The following is a 19,442-nucleotide window of genomic DNA, read 5'->3' as shown; positions in this document are numbered from 1 at the left end:
GATTCCCAAACAAAGTGAGGGGATCCAATAACTTCGATCTCCCAATTGTCTTTGATGATCTTGCTGAAGTCCTCCTTGTTGTCCCAATTTTTATTATATTTAAATGGGATTGGCCCGAAATTTTCTATTCTATCGAGAATGAAAACCACTGGTATGTGATCTGAGGTTGTTGCATGGAGGATCTTGCCTTTTATGGTTGAGAATCCTACTGCTATACTTTCATGAATTAAGATCTTGTCTAGTCTTTCTTTGATATTATGAGTTCCTGCTCTTTTGTTGCTCCATGTAAATTTTCCATTACATGGCGGTATGTCAATGAGTTTATGGGCTTCTATTATTTCTTCCAGAGCAGCTCTTGACGGGTCAGTGAAATATTTTCCTCCCATCTTTTCTTCAATGTTCCTTATTAAATTCAAGTCGCCTCCCAAAACCATCTTACTTCTTTGGCATTCCTGCATCTCTAATTTGACAGAGTCCCAACAATAGGCTTTGTCCCTGTAATGGTTTGGAGCATAAATGTTTAACACTGTGAATTCTTCATTAGTGATTTTCTTTTTGAGATTAGTTCTGACCCACCAATAATTTGATTTTTGATCAGTGAGGTCCCATTTCCTCTTGTCCCACATTGTACCTATTCCTCCTGTGGCACCCAATGAGTCTATCGATGTTCCTCCAAAGCTTTTATGTTTTTTCATGAATTTTTGAAAATCTTGGTTGGACGTTTTGGTCTCTTGGATCAAAAAGATATCTGGTTGTTCTTGACTGATGATATCCCATGCTATGTTGGATTTAAGAGAGGAGCCCAAACCCCTGCTGCTCGAGGAGATCAAAATCATTACTTACTTGCTTTTTGGTGAGCCCCGCTCTTCTTCCTTATCTTCTCCTCGCTTCCTCTTTGTTTGGCCAAAAAAGAATCCATCAGTTGTTGAGTACCTATGGCCATTTCTTTAGTTATTGTTTCATCTCTTATTTCTTTATTCGACTTCCTGCTAGATGTTTTTGGTTGCTCTGAGGTGTTTCTTACTTCTTTGACTTTGTTTCTTATAAGGATACGGTCTATGGTAGGAGGAGGGAAAGGGAAGTTCTAAATGGGGGAGTGTATAACTGTTAAAGCTTTGTATTGAGAAGGAGAACGAGGGGATGAAAGTTCTTCTTCTTCCAGGGATTCGAATGGGTTTGATGATGAGGGTAATGGTTGGGTCAAGATGAGAGGGGGAGAGGAGGTTGCAGCGGGGTTTTGTAGGGGTTGCTTTGGTTTTGGATCTGATTTCTTGGAGTTTTTTTTTCTTTTTTTTAACTTGTTCCCATGTGTCTCCATTGGCTTCTACATTCTCAGTCATTTCAATTTCTTTTAGTTTGCTACATCTGTTAGCAAAATGACCGTATTCATGGCATACCTTACATTTGAACGGGATTTTTTCATAGTCCAACTGCTGAATATGGGTCCATTGGTCCACTTTGATCTTGATTACTTCTGGGAGGCCCTTCCCTAAGTCAACTTCTACACAGATCCTGGTGTAGGCATGCATGTTGTCCTTTGGTTTGCATCTGTCAATGTATTTTCCAACAACATTTCCTATTGCTTTAACCGATTCATATCCCCAACAATGGAGAGGGAGGTGAGGCAAACAAACCTAGACTAAGACTGCATTAGGGACATGCATTTCCGGATCAAAATCTAGGGACAATCTATTCAGGTAGAGACCTCTTGAGTCCATGAAGTAAGGGTCATCTCTGAAAATGAGATTCTGGTCTTCTTTGGTTTCGAAGAGGAATGTATAGTATCCTCTTCCACAAAATCTTATTGCGATTTTCCCTTGAATGTTCTCACTCCAGTTGTGCTCCACCCATTTCTGAACAACTCTGGGGGAGGTCCACAGTCCAGTAAATTGGCCAACCAAACCTCTCTCTGCTAGAGAGATAGCTTCTTTCCTTGGAAGAAAAGGAGAAAGAGAAATTTCAAGGATATCAGCCAGTTTTTTAACAAACTTGGATGTTGTGGGTTTGTTTCGTGGGGCACCATTTTCAGAGATTAGAGAAGCGAAGATCATAGCTTTTTCGTCAAAGTCTTGCAGCTGCGAGGAGTCATTCCCAGCCATGATAACCATGGGGCCAAAAAAGATCCAGCAATAGCACTGGCCGAAGGAGGAAGGCAGAGCTCGATTGCGGGGATGCCAGGAGTGGGAGCAGAGGGCCCAGTAGTAGGGGCTGCCAGGTAGAGGGCCTACAGAAGGCCACAGGAGCCAAGGTTAGGCAGGGGTGTGGGAGCTCTAGTTCAAAAAATGCGTTGCCTCCTTGAAAAGTTCCTTTTTGTCCCTGTTTTAATATGAGAAGACCGCATGTTTCTATGAACATGTGAAGGTGTTTTCTTGGAGTTGATTGAGTAAGAGTAGCCTAATTAGTTGCAGAGGGCCCCTGCACTGAAGAAGCTTTCATTTTATTTATTTTTCTTCTTCTTGTTAACTATAAATTCATCATTTTCTTTCTAAAACAGTGTTTATAATCATTTTCTTATTAACGGTGTTTATAATGCAATTTCTATCATTTTCTTACTAACAGTGTTTATAGTTTAGAGCAGTTTCCATTAGATTGATTTCTTTTTAGTTCGTATCAGTAGTTTAGAGGATAAAACTCAATAGTGTAATCTTGTTTCTTCAATTAAAAACTAACCTTGTTTCAGGATGAGAGTAGGATTGAAGAATTATAAGGACACATTGTTGGATAGTTTACTTCATTCACTATTTTGCTAGTTTAAATTCTCAATTAAATTGATCACTGTCATTTACTGTGTTTACCATTTCATTTTTAGTTTAAAATACTAACTCATGGTGTTAATCAATGTTTATGGAAAACCCTTCAAGTTGATAATTCATCCTTAACTAAGTGGTTGAACATTTCATCAATGCAATGAGTTCTTATATTTTCTTTCTCTTAGATGAATGAAGTACAAAATTAATTAAATTTCATCCCAAGGAGACTTTATCCTAGAATTGTGAGGAGTAACCAAGTATTTCATTTGGTTTTATTTATGTAACTAGTTAGACATCAATTGCAAATTTCACTTTCAGTTTTAATTCATGATTTGGAAATAATGGTAAAATAAGAATATAAACTTTTTTTTCATTTCTTTCTTAGCTTTGTTTCCATATCTTTCTTAGCTCTCTTTTCATTTCTTTCTTAGCTTTGTTTTCATATTTAGATTTTGAGCAGTCTTTAAGAAAGTTAGATTTAATTTTGATAATTTACTTTGTAAACCATTAGGAATTAAAAGACCAAAAACCCCCAAAACAACATAAAACATAAAAACAACGAAGTAAGAAGGGTTAGCTAGCACAAACTATGCACTACACTTCATCAGTTTACTTTACCCGGATTCATAATTTTTGTAGAGAAATTTAGGACACTAAATTGACCAAACATTTTGGCGCCATTTCTAGGGAAGTGTAACTAGGTAACCTTATCTCTTACATTCAAAAAAAGAAGAAAATGTTATGCATAGAGAAAGAGACTCTAGGGGTAGATTTATAGCTAGAGGTAGGAGTTCAATTCCTACAACACCACCTACTCCACCAAGAACAAGAAAAGATACACCTCCATCCCAAACTCATACTCCCATCCATAGAAATCTTGAAGTTTCAAGGATAGAAATCCATTCAAAAGAATCTCCTACTTCATCTACCAAGTCAGTCCTAGGGAAGAAAAATCTTGAATCTCCAATAGCAGGGGTAGCCTTTTTCACCTCCACATGGGAGCACATTTTAGTTGAAGAATTAGGAATACTTAGTGATGAAGAAGAAGTATAACCTCTCTCCCATATCCCATTAATAGAAGAGACAGAGGAGGAGAAAGTAACCTTGCAGGTTGAACCCTATATTGACCCTGAAGAAATAATAATGGCAGAAAAAGGAGAAGATGGAGAATTCACACTGTTTGGAGAAGGGGGTAGAGGAAATAATAGAGGAGGTAGAGGAAATAATGGAGGAGGAAAAGGAAATAGGTAAATCAATAATTCTTTTGGATTCCCTATAGTGGACGAGGAAACAAATGCCATAATGAAAAATATCTCACCTTATGTCCTCCCAAACTTCCATGGGTTAAAAAGTAAGGATCCTAAAACATTCTTATTTGAGTTTGAAGTCTTGTGAAGAACCTATGACTATCTAGAAGACTCTCAAAAAATTAAGTTGTTCCCTTCAACACTGAAAGGATCTGCTTTGAATTGGTTCATGGCATTAGTTACTCAGTCCATTAGAACATGGAATGACATGAAAAAAACCATTTTCGATAGGTATTTGGATTATTGCATGCCTACCAATCACAGAGATGAAGTGATCAAAATGATGCAAAGGGAGGATGAAAACTTAGAGGATTTGATTGAGAGATTCAACTATAATTTGAACAGATAAAAGATGGAAAATTTAGATGAAGACACCTTAAAATCTCTTTTACTAAAATCCATTAGAGATGAATGGATAGATATCCTTAACATTATGGGGAAGGGAGATATCTCTTAACTCCCATTAAGTGATATAGGAGAGTTATGTGTTCATCTCTCAAGAGGGAAATCTAAAACTGGGAAACGTACAAGAGATACTTCTCTTGTTAGAATAAACAAATCTGCAACTGGATCTATAAGTAGGGCAGAAATTGGTAATATGCTTGATGAATTTAAAACTGACATTCTAGGGAGTCTTAGTGAGAAAATAGACACACTTAAATTACAAAACAAGTAGAAAACGAACGTTGATGCTTTAGCCATTTTTTGTCCAAAATGCAAAAAAAAAACATGCTCTAAGAGAATGTCCTTTGGATGCAAAAGTTGTAGAAACTTGTATGATTTGCTTAGAAAGCCATGATACCAAGGTTTTTCCTTCGATTCCAGGTCTTAAGGCTATCTTTCAAGAGAAAACAGACCCAAATTTTGCAGAACCTCTTTGTTTTGTTGCTAGAAGACCTTGGCAGGGGCCACAAAATCAAGGATTTCATAATCAAATGTATCTTCAACCCCCACCAAATTGGAATTCTTGGCAAAAAACTTGGCCTCAACCTCAACTTCAACCTCAATCTCAATCTTGGGCTCAAGGGGTACAAAATCATTATGGGAGATTTTCTCAATATTACCAATATCCTCCATCATATCAAAAGTATCCTCCCCCACACATTCCACAACAAAATCAGTAGCCACAACTTCAAAATCAGAACCCTCAACTTTCATTACAATTTCCACAACAAAACCAAAATCCTCAAATTTTAATGCCATTTCAGTAGAGACCAAATCAGCTACCTACCCAACCATTACCAAACCCCAACAAAAAAAAAATCCTCAGAATGCTTACATGGTAGAAGGACAATAATTTCCAAACTATAGGATTACTCCTCTAGATCTTAATGATCAACTAAGATCTGGTAGGATATTAGAAAAGGGAAGACCTTCTTTAGTTATTCAAGAACAAGATAATTATGAGAAATATTCTCTAAAGGTCAATAAAAGTTTTGAGGGAACATCTCTCCAAAACCAAAACATTGAAAAAAAAAAACAAAAAGAATCAGTGAACACAACTCCTATCATTGAGCAACCAGCATCTACTTCTACACCTCCTTTTCCTGAAAGATTACAAATTGATAGAGGAGTAGAAAAGTAGAATATGTTGCCCAATTATGATTTTCTAGATGAATTGAAGAATGTATGTATCAAAGTCCCTTTTCTACAAGCCATTAAAGAAATTCCAATTCTAGCCAAAACAATAAAGGAGTTGAGCATAAACAAACCAGGAATAAAAACAAAGGAAACAAAAAGAATTCACCTGGTAGGAGAAGTAACAGACATAATGATGGGAAAAATTGCCATACAAAAATATGTGGATCTAGGAAGTCCAATTGTGAAAACACATATCAATGGAGTTGAAATTCCAAATACATTGATTGACTTAGGGGCAGCAATAAACATCATGAGCAAACAAACCATAGAAAATTTTAGGGGCGAGTTTTTTCCCTTTGGCGAAATTAAGGGGTTTTAAATTTTTAGTGGGCGAATATTTTGTATCATAGTACATTTTTACAAATCGCCTCAAATTTATTTTATAAAAAAATTAGGTATGGAGGTTAGCCCACCTTATTTTAAGGGAGAGGGTAAAAATGGTAAATTTATTCCTTGAAATTTCCATTCACCCTAATTTTCAAGAATAGGTATTTATGATAGTTATTTAGCCCTCAGTATTCTGTAAAAAAAAAAAATTGTTTCATTGGCCTCTATTTCATGGTAATGGGATTAATTTCAAGAAAATGACCCTTATTTTTTTTGGAACAAATGGTAATAAAAGAATAATTCATTTTTATTTAAAAATTCAAGTCTCTTATTGTCATGTCTATTTAAAGATTGAATAGTTCTCTTGCCATCTTCCAAGCTTGCATATGTTTAGTCATAATCTTATACAAGTAGAATTTGAATTAAGAAGTCAAGAATGAGAATAGTGGTACAAGGTTGATCGCAAAGTAGTCAAATTTGAATTGTACACTGGTATATATAATTATCAATTTTCTGATATATAGTTATCATTTTCAAATATTAATTAGATAGTCAATTTTTTGAATTTTCAATCTCGTTAAGATAATTGATGTTTGATTATTTCTTTTTAGCTTCCACCCATCATTAAGTCTCATCTCTAAAAAAAATTAAAATCTTTATTCCAAAAAAGTAATTCCTTCCATTCGAAAATCAATACAACCCAAATCCGATGGTTTATTTTTTTACTTACCCTTTATATTCAATGTACACTCTATGTAAATTATGTTTTGTTAAGATTAGGTATGTTCTATGCTAGAGAAATTTATTTAAAATTTCCACAGTTAGCAATCACATCAACATTACGATAAACTGCAGATAAAACATAAATATAAAATGCAGAAGACAAGCCAAGACAAAAGGACACAAGATGTGGCGTGAGCCAGGGACAAACCCCACAATGTGTGGGGAAACCCTTTGATCAAATATTCTTTTATCTTCAAATTTCAGCAGAGAGAGAGAGAGAGAGAGTACATTTACAACAAAAGTCAACACTTTGACTTATCTAGATCTAAGCATAGATCATCTCCTATAATGATGAGATCAGTTGAAGACATTCTGCTTCAATTGATACGTATCATCATGCTGCATCTGGTTCTCTAGTTGCACCGCTGCATACTGCACCATGCGGTTGGCCATGTCCATGATATTATCCATCATAATGCTTCTCAAACTAATGTGCATCATCATCATGCTGCTGCCCCTGCTGATGTATTATTGTACTGCCCATGCACATGATCTTATCATGTTGCTTCCCTTCATGTCTATGATCTTATAATGCTGCCTATGCATCATCATTATGTTGTCCTATATGTCTATGTATCATTGTGCTGCCCATTCCCATTATTGATCATGCTGCCCTTTACATCACCATGTAGTCTTATGTATGTAGCAATGAGTATATCAGCGTTTAGCTGCTTGCTATGGCTTGCAGCCTAGCAAAGAAACTAGGCTGTAACTTCATATTCCTTCCAGCAGACCCATCTGAATCTATCCTTCTAATTTCATGCTGTCACCTACAACAATCTGATATTATGACAGCATATTATATCAAAAAATAACCATGTTGTTACTTACAACTAGATGACTGTGCAAGGCTTCTTACAGGACATCAACCATGTTATATACAGCCTACCTTGAACAGATCTTCTCAACTGTGGATTCAGGTCTTTAACGACTGCGTCCTAATGTGTATTTAAATGCTGCTGTTTGGATGATAGTGGCACCCTTGTCTTGCTTACCAGCATTTGACTTCCCATTATATATATAAGACCAAGATTCCAGCATATATGTAAGACCATGATTCCAGCGTATATGTAATACTCTCCAACGTTTTCCATAACCAAAATATCACTATCTAGTGTTCTTCATAACCAACGTATCACTGTAGTTATGACCGAAACAGATTAGGGCTGCGTGGTATGACAGCGTGTATACATCCACGCTGTTTTCCTTCCTTCACTGCGGTTGACTTTGCGTGGTATATTATATATAACTGCGTTCCAATATATATATATATATATATATATATATATATATATATATATATATATATATATATTGTGTTATGACAGCATGGCATATACATAATTTCCTGCGTGATGTATCATGAAGTGCGTATATACTTCCTGCGTGACTGTATGCTGTGCATAATTAAGGTGTCGTATATATCGTGAATGTTGTGCTTCCTCTGTGACTGTATCATACGTAATGACCTCTTCATCATTGCAGCTTGATCACTGTGGCACCCAAGACTGCGTATGAGTCTTCATGACCAGTGTATAGGGTTCCATCATATTGCTCTGGCTACCCTTCATAGTACTGTAGCTACTCAACTCAATGTGGATACTCGAGTTATGCTTGGACTGTGCCTTACGTTTTGACTGTGGCTAGAAACCTTTGTCATGTTCTACCATACTAGCGTAGGCTTCTTCTTGGACATAATTGTAATAAGATATTTCTCCTTAATTGTATGACAGTTTCTAGGGCTGCTCCATAGCTGTCATTTAGAGCTAGGTCATCATAGGCCAACATCTTATTCTTGATGTCTCAATCCTTCTCCAAAAACCCAAGACGTGGAGAGGAGGAGATTAACTGAAGAATGTGTTGTGCTAATGACTCCAAATCCTCATCTATTTATACTACAACGAGGATGATGAATAGACACGTCGGTTGGGCTTCTAGAGCGTACATAAGAGCTGGTCGGCTTGATAATAATTACATAAACAAAATAAATTCATATCTCCATAAATACTTATCAGAATCGGATGATCTTTGGATCAATCCTACACCTCTCGACGAGAGGGATCCAATACAAATATCAGCTGCCATAAATAAGCCGACCCACATGGAGTTTGGCCCTAGTTGCAAATTTAACACTCCCTCTCAACTAGGGAGAACTCCATCCGCTGATCCCTATGTATGACTGTATTGTCTCTGCCATCAGTGCCCTGCACTATTCTGCTCAGCTCTTGCTTAGCTCTATTTAGCTCTGCTCAGCTCTGCTAGCTGTACTTAGCTCTGTTGGCTCTGCTCTGCTTTGCTCAGCTCCACTAGCTCTGCTTACTCTGCTCTGCTCAGTGCTACTGGTGCTGCTAGCTCTGCTCTGCTTTGCTCAGCTCTGCTAGCTCTGTTGGCTCTACTCTGCTCAACTCTGCTGGCTCTGCTAGCTCTACCCAGCTCTGTTGGCTCTGTTCTACTCTGCTCAGCTCTACTCTGTGCTGTTGTCTCTGCTAGCTCTGCTCTGCTCAGCTCTGTTGAACTATGAAGAAGAATAATTGATCGAGAATGTCTCATACCATTCTCCATTGACCCGAAGTCAATCTCAGAGTGCGTACCACTGGTCCCAGACCACTGTCGACTCTCAACCAACCCAAAGTTAGCGTCATAGTAGGTACCACTCCTACTACTGGTCCCAGACCAGTATCACAGTCTCAGAGAGTGTACCACTGGTCCCACACCAGTCTCAACCGACCCAAAGTCAGTGTCATAGTATGTACCACTCTCACTCGTCCCAGACTAGTACTGCACTAAAACAAAGTCAGCCTTGGAGTATGTACCACTGGTCCTAGACTAGTCTCAACTGACCCAAAGTTAGCATCATAGTATGGTACAACTCCTACTACTAGTCCCAGACTAGTATCACAGGCTCAGAGAGTGTACTACTAGTCCCAAACCAGTCTCAACCGACCCGAAGTCAGCGTCATAGTACGTATGACTCTCACTGGCCCTAGACCAGTCCTGCACTGACACGAAGTCAATCTCGGAGTATGTACCACTGGTCCCAGACCAGTCTCAGCCAACCTGAAGTCAGCGTCATAGTATGGTACAACTCCTACCACTAGTCCCAGACTAGTATCGCAGGCTCAGAGAGTGTACTACTGGTCCCAGACCAGTCTCAACCTACTCGAAGTTAGCATCATAGTACGTACGACTCTCACTGGTCCCAGATCAGTCCTGCATTGACACGAAGTCAGTCTCGGAGTATGTACCACTGGTTCCAGACCAGTCTCAGCCAACCCAAAGTCAGCGTCATAGTAGGTACAACTCCTACCACTGGTCCTAGACTAGTATCATTGATCCGAGATCAATGGAGGACATCCTAGCGTAGGGAGTACAATAGATACAACGATCCATCCATCGGTACTATTATGGTCCCTAACTTCATTTCCCTACTCATTGATCAGATGAGAGGTACTTCCCATGAGTCCTAGACTGCATGGGTAGGATGCCTCGACAGGAGAACTTAATCAATCCTGTCCTCACAGGAGAACACATCAATCCTGCTACAATCGCCCTGGAGAACACATCAATCCAGGTCGCCATGGAGAAAACATCAATCCAGGCCTCACAGGAGAACACATCAATCTTGCTACACAGGAGAGCAAATCATCCTGTTCCACAAGAGAGCGAATCATCTTGTCCCACAAGAGAGCAAATCATCTTGTTCCAGTGCGCACCACCAGGGGAGGGTGAGTCACCCTGTGGTCGTTTGTTGCTCCAGTAGAACTTCAAGCCCCCCAAAGCTCCAGAGCTCAATGTATGCAACATGCAGGACCCTTTTACAAAGGTCTCTTGATGACTCCAAGTCTTTCGGGAAAATCACAAATTTGATCTTTCCTTGGGGCTCTGTCTTGTACATCATCTCAGTGCGATGGAGCCTCCTTGATCATCGGCTTACCATATCCCAGATAGGGTAGTATTTTATGTCTATCTGCTGGAGCAATTGTCAAATACAGGATTCCTCAATAATCGAATCCCACCTCTAGTTGTCACAAATAATCACAGTGGTATTCATCATGTGTAAAAACAACTCATTGAAGAGCTTCAGCAACTAGAATGCCTCACAGAAGGCCATACTGTCAGCAATGTATTCTGCCTTGGTGGTGGTCAGAGTCACCGACTTTTGCTTCCTGCTCATCCAGGATATCGAGGCAGATTCCAAAGAGAAACAGCACTGAGAAGTGCTCTAGTGATCCTCCATACTGCCTACCCACTCATCATTCGAATAATCATGAGGTTTCATATTTCTGGTAGTGTATCTCAATTCATGAGAGATTGTGCCCTGAAGATATCTTAGAAGATTCTTGGCACCAATCCAGTGAGGCTCAACCAAATATGAGCTCACCATGCTAACTGCAACACAGATGTCCGGACGGAGGTTCTCCAAGAACATCAACGCGAATGAGTTTATGAAACTCATAGGCATTTCCCAAATCAGGTCCGACATCACTACCATATAACTTCTGAAAGTTAAGATCCTTGAGGTACTCACAGGTTTGCAGCTTATCTTTCCACATTCAAAATCCAACTCCCTCTGTCTCCTATAAATGAGAGGGTTTGCACCTATTAGACATAGGTGCCGGTATGAGAGGTTTATCATCCACAACCTTCGAGTAATGGTTTGGATCGGTTTCACTCCTAGTGAATCTCAGCTGCATTAGACAGCTATCAATCCTCTCATACTACGCCCGAGATGTTTTTCTTCAAGCCATAAAGGGCTTTCTTCCACTTGTATACATGAGATTCCCGATCATGAGTCTCAAACTCCTCGAGTTGTTCCAAGCCTGTGGACCTGCTGCATGAGGGGAATGATTTCCTTTGGTACATTTCAGACATGTATCTTCATGCTTCTTTTTGAATTCAGGCATCCTATTCACCATCTGACTCACAGACCTCCGGTGCTAAGTCAACGGACATGGTCCCCAATGGACTTCCTGCAACTTGATACAACCCTAAACTCAAAAACATCTTTGAAAGATCTATTTTCAAGCACGTACCTTTCCATCAATAAGTGCCACCCTGTAACCTTAGATTTCCATTCCCAAGATGGACATCAGGTTCGATCAGGTACATAAAGGAGATTTTGGGGTTTCTTGCTTTCATGGAGGAGTCGACCACTTCCTTGATGTCCTGCATTACTAGTCATTCCTTTGATTATTGAATATGTGCTAGGAATGATTGTTATCTTCATCAATAGATGTGTCTCTGCCATGCACAACGGCTGAACTTATTTCAACAAGGCATCCGCCTTTCCTTCCACCCTTAGATCCGAACTTCCTAATGAAGTGATCATTAGATGGGCCATCAGAATCTTCCATTGCGCCATTCTGATAACATTCTCTGCTTTGACTTCACCCTAGCTGAATTATGAGGAACCCATTGATCCGTTTGTCTTGTCCCAACTATCTTCGGTGATTGCTCTTTCACTCTTGCTTGGGCATTGTCTTCACCTCAGCTCTGATACCATGTTAAGATTAGGTATGTTCTATGCTAGAGAAATTTATTTAAAATTTCCACAGTTAGCAATCACATCAGCATTACGATAAACTGCTGATATAACATAAATATAAAATGCAAAAGACAAGCCAAGACAAGAGGACACAAGATGTGGCATGAGCTAGGGACAAACCCCACAATGTGTGGGGAAACCCTTTGATCAAACCTTCTTTTATCTTCAAAGTTCAGCAAAGAGAGAGAGAGTACATTTTCAACAAAAGTCAACACTTTCACTTATCTAGATCTAAGCATAGATCATCTCCTATAATGATGAGATCAGTTGAAGACATTCTGCTTCAACTGATACCTATCATCATGCTGCATCTAGTTCTCTAGTTGCACCACTGCATACTGCACCATGCGGCTGTCCATGTCCATGATCTTATCCATCATAATGCTGCTCAAACTAATGTGCATCATCATCATGCTGCTGCCCCTGCTAATGTATTATTGTACTTCCCATGCACATGGTCTTATCATGTTGCTTCCCTTCATGTTTATGATCTTATAATGTTGCCTATGCATCATCATTATGCTGTCCTATATGTCCATGTATCATTGTGTTGCCCATGCCCATTACTAATCATGTTTCCCTTTACATCACCATGTAGTCTTATGTATGCAGCAATGAGTATATCAGCCTTTAGCTGCATGTGATGGTTTGCAGCCTAGCAAAGAAGCTAGGTTGTAACTTCATATTCCTTCCAGCAGACCCATCTGAATCTATCCTTCTAATTTCATGCTGCCACCTACAACAATCGGATATTATGTCAACATAGTATATCAAAACATAACCATGTTGTTACTTACAACTAGATGACTGTGCAAGGTTTCTTACAGGACAGCAACCATGTTATATACAACCTACCTTGAATAGAGCTTCTCAACTGTGAATTAAGGTCTTTAACGACTGCGTCCTAATGCATATTTAAATGTTGTTGTTTGGATGATAGTGGCACCCTTTTCTTGTTGACCAGCATTTGACTGCCCAACATATATATAAGACCAAGATTCCAGCGTATATGTAAGACCATGATTCCAGCGTATATGTAATGCTGTCCAGCATTTTTCATAACCAGCATATCACTGTCTAGCGTTCTTCATAACCAACGTATCATTGTAGTTATGACCGAAGCAGATTAGGGCTGCGTGGTATGACAACGTGTATACATCCATGCTGTTTTCCTTCCTTCACTGTGGCTGACTTTGCGTGGTATATTATATATAACTGTGTTCCAATATATATATATATATTGTGTTATGACAGCATGGCATATACATAATTTCCTGCATGTTGTATCATGAAGTGTGTATATACTTCATGCGTCACTGTATGCTATGCATAATTAAGGTGTCGTATCCTCTGTGACTGTATCATACGTAATGACCTCTTCATCATTGCAGCTTGATCACTGTGGCACCCAAGACTGCGTATGAGTCTTCATGACCAGCGTATAGGGTTTCATCATATTGTTGCGGCTACCCTTCATAGTACTGTAGCTACTCAACTCAATGCGGATACTCGAGTTATGCTTGGACTGTGCCTTACGTTTTGACTGCGGCTAGAAACCTTTGTCATGTTCTACCATACCAGCGTAGGCTTCTTCTTGGACATGACTGTAATGAGATATTTCTCCTTAATTGTATGACAGTTTCTAGGGCTGCTCCATAGCTGTGATTTAGAGCTAGGGCATCATAGGCCAGCATCTTATTCTTGATGTCTCACTCCTTCTCCAAAAACCCAAGACGTGGAGAGGAGGAGATTACCTCAAGAATGTGTTGTGCTAATGACTCCAAATCCTCATCTATTTATACCACAACGAGGATGATGAATAGACATGTCGGTTGGGCTTCTAGAGACTACATAAGAGCTGGTCGGCTTGATTATTACATAAACAAAATAAATTCATATCTCCATAAATACTTATCGAAATCGGATGATCTTTGGATCAATCCTACACCTCTCGACGAGAGGGATCCAATAAAAATATCAGCTACCATAAATAAGCTGACCCACATGAAGTTTGGCCCTAGTTGCCAATTTAACATGTTTCTATGAATAAATGATAAAGTATTTGTTACTATTTGAATACCAAGGTGCTGACAATTTGAAAACTAATAAAATACGGTTTTCTTGAAGAAACCATATTAAAAATAAATTTGGCTAAAATTGTTTGAATTTTATCGATTACGTTCTCCTAGGAATTGATAAAGTAGTTATTGTTATTATTGGAACAGTAAAGTGTTGAACGGTTGAAAGAATAGGCTATAACACAATTGAATGGATGTCTGAAGACATCTTATTAAAAAAAAATAACCACATCTTAAAAAAAAATAACAAGATATCTTTAAAATATATGTATTATAAAAACAACGATTGACATCCAAACTTTCAAGATTCAAACGAAAAAGGTTATATTAAAATGAGAATTTAAGAAAATGAATAATAAATTTGAAATTAGTTACTTCTAATAAATTCCATTATCAAGATGAAGAAGGAGGAGATATTTTGAGTTATTTTATATGCATAGATGTAGTGCAATTTTTATTTATTGGGTGCTTATAGACATCAACAATCATTGACATCCTATTCATATATATGGTAGCCATGAAAAGGAGAGAGATTTAACATTTTGAAGACATTAAAAAAAATTGAATACTTAAAAAAGTTACATGTGGTGTGTGTATGTATATATATATATATTAGTTACAAATCTATTAGGTGTCTAGAGGGATTAAATCTGTCTATGCAAATGATTTAGCCATTTTTTACTGCAAATTTTGAAAACATTGAATGCATTTTATTCATTCAAAAATATAATTTAAACAATGAAAAATTACATGTGGTGTGTGCCTATATATATATATGAGGATTCCACAAGGATTAAATCTGTTGTGTTTAAATTTTTTGTCTAATTTTCTATCGTAAATAAACAATGTGGGCTATAAAAAAAATTAATATACGTGTTATACTCTTATCAATAGAGAAACATAGTAACTAAAAAAATAAAAAATAAATGGTATACTTTTGAGTACAACAAATTGTATAATTCTTATACTTTCTAAAAATATTTCAATACCTCACTTAAAAAAAAAATTAGTACATGACTCAATTAATGTTTTTAAATATGCATGTCCAATAATTTATTTCAATCTCAACTTCATGCATATGTATATGGAGAGAGTCTAAATGACTAATTATTTTAATGTTGATCATAATCAAATATTTCAATGATGTAAGATGAGTAATTAAAAGTAAAAATGTTCCAGGAGATATGTATTTTATTTAATTATTAATATAAAATTAAATTACAACATTTAAAAATATATAATTAATAATAAAATATTCAATGTAACTAATCAATCAAATATTTTAATATGGAGGGTTAATTAATATTGAAATACATTAAAAATATATATTAATAACAGTAAATTAATTTTAATGTGGAAAATATATTCCATAGATAAAATATTTCAAGAAAAATATTTAAATGTGTATATATTAGATATGATTAAAAAAACTATAAAGCAATTGAATTATATATTTTTTTATAGCTAAAACGTTTTAAGTAGTCTCATTGTGGCCCCTTTTTAAGAATATTTTTTGGTTAATTTTGTTTGAAATCAAGCAAAGATGTGCTAGAATTGCAAGTTTAAGCTATGTAATTTACACAATCCAAGTTCTCAAGTAATTTTTAAAGAGATAGACTCATTTTTTAAATTAAAAAATATAATTTAAACAATAAAAAATTAGAGTCTCTCTCTCTCTCTCTCTCTCTCTCTCTCTCTCTCTCTCTATATATATATATATATATATATATATATATATAGATAAGGTTTCCAGATTGTTGTGTGTAAATTTTAGTCAAAATTTTCACTGTAAAAGAGATTTTCCTTGAGCTACAAGATTGTCTTGCAGAAAAAATCCTATAAACTCTCTCTCCAAGATTTAAGTCCAATCTAAACCAACAAAAACATGTGCGATCATGTCTGGACAAATTTGTCGTTTGTCGTTTGTTCCAAGTACTGGAGTTAAGTTTCTAATTAAATAGTTAATCCTCATATCTCACAGATGAAAACATACATGCAAACAAAAAAAATCAACATGATGACTCTCAATAAGAATTTTAGGCATTATATATACGTATTTTTATCAAAAATGCTCAAGAAGCAGTTGAAGAAAGCAAAATCTTCATGGATAGCCTGGTTTCCAAAACCCTAGGGTATAAAGGAACTATTTCTTTTTTAATTTTCGGTTACACAATTATATTTTATATCTAAATTTTTGGTACATTAATTTTAATCAAAAAAATTATTCAAAATGGTCTATATGTTTTTTTACCTCTAATTTGGTGCATAACAATTGAGTTCTTATTTTAATAAAAAAAGATTACAAGGTAAATGAGTATGATTAAGTAGACTAGGCAAAATATATTCCTCTAGTTTCATGCATAACATTTGCAAAGAAATCATATTTTCCATCTACAGATCGTTATTCCCTAATGGTATGCTATAACCATAATATCGATTCACATAGCATGTTCATCACAAGCTATAACATTATGGATGTTCACTGACACACTCACATCCAACAATAAATAGAGATAATGATACTTCTTAAAAATGTTGTACCAGCATGTAAAATTCCATTTACAAGAATTACATTGGCACATATAACATTGATTTCCCATTATGAAGAAATAGTAAACCTATAGCAATATTCAAAATTCAACATTCAAATACTAAATATTCCACCAAAGTGCATTTTATTAATCAATTGAATAAACGAACTAAAGGAAAAACTTATCTATTTGAATGCTAAAGGCCAAAATTATCTTAGGTAGATAAATGTTTCACCCAACGAAACACTTTATTGTGCTTATTCTTTTTATACTAGGTCACACCAATTGAGGCTATGATACCACTATGGAAAATTAGAACATTCTTATGGAAATATTCTATCTTAGGACAAAAAATTACCTATCCCATTGTCTTACCACTAATTTTTTTCTTGGAACACCACAACTGTTTTGGTGACTCATTGCTTTCCTTAAATAGAAAAAGGAGAATACCTTCCTTATCTACTCAATATTTCCTCAAAAGTCTCTGAGCTCTCCCTCTATGGGTGCATAGAGGATCTAGATACTATCCATTAACTCAAACAACATTTACTTAGTTCTTGACCTTTCTCAAGTTTTAAAGGCTTCCTTTCTTGGTCGTTTAACCCACACTATGATTTTCTCCTTAGATTCTATCCATTGCTTCTCCATCACACAGCTTGATATCTTTCTTAGATCCATTTCCAACCCAATTTTTGAATCTCTCTATGTTCTCCCTCTCTATAATTCACTTATTTTCCAAGAAATTAGCTTCTAACCATTTGATTATCTTCCTTATCTATTTTCATAGTCTATACATATTTTTTTAGTTCTCATCACATGAATTCAAAATGGTCTCTATCATTCCTTGATCATCCTCCTAGTATGAATCAATACCTCTAAAATTACTTTCATAGATGTTAGCATCAACCAAGAGAGAATGAATTTACCTCTCCCTCTATACTTTCTCTCATATAACGTACTTCTCTTCCATATGATTTTCCTTCTCTATTATGTCTATTCCCATGCATCTCTCTTCAATATTATTTGCATGAGTTCATAATGGTCACACACCATTCATGTGAATGTGAAATGGCCTCCACCATTCACCTTAGAACCAAAATTAATTAACCAAAATTAATTATTTCATTTAGGTGATCATTATATTGTACTATGTTGCTTGCCTTAGTCCAATAATGACCAATAATGAATCATTCTTTATTCCCTACAACTATTCACATAAATCCCTCTAATACTACATGAACCATTGCATCTCTATAGTCAATTTCCTACATCCAATCGTGATTTTGTTCCCTCCCCGTCAACCACATGTGTGGGGGGGTATAATGATGAATGAATGAATAAAAAAATAACATCGTCCCCAACACCCCATGAGACCTAATTTTCTTGCTTATTGTGGAGACATGATTTTTTTCAAAGAAAACATGAGAAAATATAGGTTTTACCACTCCTCTAACAATTCCCATGATGAAGTAATTATTGACTTGATTTAATAATTGTGGAAGGTGTACATCTCCACAACCACCACATGCATTCCATGATTGGTATTTAAGGTTTCTAGATTTTTATTAAGGAACATGGTGATGAAGGAAACAAGGTAAAGTTTGGAAAAATGGAAAACTAAGGATTTTTCAACATGTATAGCCCACTAGTACCCTCTCACCTTTCCCATCTCCTGCTATCATAACCTCTTTTTTATGTATTCCTATCTTAGGTAGCTCCATTATTTTATTAAATTCAAGAAAGATAATACTTACATTATTCAATGTAACATAAAATTTATTCCTCCTAGTGTAAATAAAGCATGGTAATTAAACTATACATGCTAAACAAAATTGAACTTTTAATCATAATTAAGTATAGTTAATCAATGGGATTCAACACTAGGATATTCAATCAAATCACCCTTCGAATAAAATAATCATAAATATTCTCTTCTCATTAACAACACTTCTTTTCCTCATTCTTCAATTGTATTCTCAATGCCATCCTATTCACTATCTTGGTATACCACCCAACTTCAACATTCCAACATATGCCTACATTAGTAATCAAGTAAACATACGTATTACTGAAATTATCAAGAAACACTTATCTTATGCACAAGATTTCTAAATTCCATGATGTAAGCATCCATTCAAATATATGTATGTATTTTGTATTCAATACTTATCTCTATGGATATGCATCTATCCCATATAATGGCTTCCATAGGAAATAATTAATTTCATTATCTTTTCTAACTCATCCACAAGATTCTAGACACCATCCCACATGAATTTTTAATCTTCCTCCTCCTTGATACACCACTTGCTAGGCTTAGATGTCCCCTTCTCTACTAAACAATCCTTTACATGATCCATCTTGTCATGGATTTCTTGTGTAAGGAGAGCACTAACTTACTACTATACATCCACTAGTAGTATATAACAGTTGGCAACCACAGGGTTCCTTTGTCCTAACAATGACATTTCTTTTAGGGC

The sequence above is a fragment of the Pinus tabuliformis genome, chromosome 8, assembly GCF_031772625.1.
Source record: "Pinus tabuliformis cultivar Carrire ecotype Pingquan chromosome 8, CPIR1, whole genome shotgun sequence".
NCBI classification, from domain to species: domain Eukaryota; kingdom Viridiplantae; phylum Streptophyta; class Pinopsida; order Pinales; family Pinaceae; genus Pinus; species Pinus tabuliformis.
The sequence above is the reverse complement of the archived record's forward strand: the minus strand, read 5'-3'. Positions refer to the sequence as shown.